The sequence below is a fragment of the Carcharodon carcharias genome, chromosome 6 (assembly GCF_017639515.1).
Source record: "Carcharodon carcharias isolate sCarCar2 chromosome 6, sCarCar2.pri, whole genome shotgun sequence".
NCBI lineage: Eukaryota > Metazoa > Chordata > Chondrichthyes > Lamniformes > Lamnidae > Carcharodon > Carcharodon carcharias.
Window position 1 is genome coordinate 95,577,576 of NC_054472.1, and position 1,799 is coordinate 95,579,374.

General features: G+C 41.9%; 1 non-coding gene across 1 annotated transcript; it reads right to left on the reverse strand.

The window, feature by feature from the left end:
• Positions 1-347: 347 nt before the first annotated feature.
• On the reverse strand, positions 348-421 carry trnan-guu. Its single transcript has one exon. It is a non-coding gene; the product is annotated as a tRNA-Asn (tRNA).
• Between the last annotated feature and the right edge of the window lie 1,378 nt (positions 422-1,799).

Consider the following 1,799-nt stretch of genomic DNA (forward strand, 5'->3'; position numbering starts at 1 on the left):
AAGTAGTGTCAAATGGGAATCACAATACTGCGCTGTGTGGGGTAACTCTTTCGAGTACAAACCTGCTTCCATCTGTTTCAGATGAAGTTACATTGTTTCATAGTTTGCCATTGTGAGATTTGAACTCTTGAATCTTGGGGTTACAAACCCAGTACCATAACCACTTGGCTATTTAGGCCAAGCCAAATGTTTTCAATCAATAATTAATTAATACTCATTTCGATAATTCCTCAACACTGTGTGGGGTAACTCTTTCGAGTACAAACACATTTCCATCTGTTTTTTCAGATGAAGTTACATTGTTTCATAGTTTGCCATTGTGAGATTTGAACTCTTGATGACAGCTTCGTCCCTGGGTGGCCTCGAACCACCAACCTTTTGGTTAACAGCCGAACGCGCTAACCGATTGCGCCACAGAGACCAATATATAATTTGGCTGTATGTGAGTAACTCTTTCAATTTCAAGTACAAACCCATTTCCATCTGTTTCAGATGAAGTTACATTGTTTCATGGTTTTGCCATTGTGAGATTTGAACTCTTGATACTCTTTTTTTGAGTAAACCTGTTTCCATCTGTTTCAGATGAAGTTACATTGTTTCATAGTTTGCCATTGTGAGATTTGAACTCTTGATCTTGGGGTTACAAACCCAGTACCATAACCACTTGGCTATTTAGGCCAAGCCAAATGTTTTCAATCAATAAGTAATTAATACTCATTTCGACAATTCCTCAACACTGTATGGGGTACAGTCACCTAGTAGTGATTTTTATGAATTGGGCAATTAGTGGCCAGAGTGCAGGTCATCATCCAATTAAGGATGTGGGAGGGCGTTCAAACCTGGTGGGCCAATAGGAGGTCTTCCAGCACTGAAGAAGAGCAGGATGCCTTGAGGCACCTGGTCTCCAACTTCTTAAAAATTTTAAATTAAAAATAGATTCAGCAGCCAGGCCACTATTGTGGGAGGCGAATCAGCAACTGTGGCTGGCAAGACGGGAGGGGCTCTAGGCCTACATAGAGCTCTCCTCTCCACCATTACCCCTCCCCCCCCCCCACCCCCGTCTGTGGCCAGGAGGCTGCCTCCAGGCAGCAGGCATGGACTCCAATACTGGCTGAAGGCAGACTGGAAAATTCCAATTGGCTTCAGACAATACACCTTAATTAGTCTTAAATTTCCATTAATTGGCTCTGGGCTCACCTCCATTGCCCATGTTTTCACACACCAGCAAAGAGAAGATTTGATGAGGCCTATTCTGCCACTGGAGATGAAATAAAGAAACTATCTACATGCTGAAACAACATTTTGTTCCCAATATCATTCAGGGGTCATACTATTCTACACTCCCGGCAACATGTCCAAAATTACTGTGGGGTAAAGGGAAGAGGAAGGTCAGGGGGAGCTAGCAGAAAAATCCAAGCAAGAGGCATAACATGAAGACTTGGCACCACACCTTGATACCATCAAGCTTGTGCAGGGTATATGCCTTCCCTTCTGTTCTTTCCTCATCTCCCTCCATTTCTCTGGTTCTGTATTTCTTAAGACCTCTTATATCTCTAACTTTCTTCAGTTCTATAAAAGGCTACTGACCTGAAATGTTAACTGTTTTTTATCCACAGACACTGCCTGAGCTGCTGAATACTTCTGGCATTTTCTATTTTTATTTCCAGTTTCCAGCAACTGCAATGTTTTACTTTTGTATTAATCTTTAACTTACTGCCATTTCTCTTCCAGGAATGTCTACTTTGGAGAAATACTGCTCTTCTTTCCAGTAGGAAATCCATTTGCCTTTTTTACTTTGT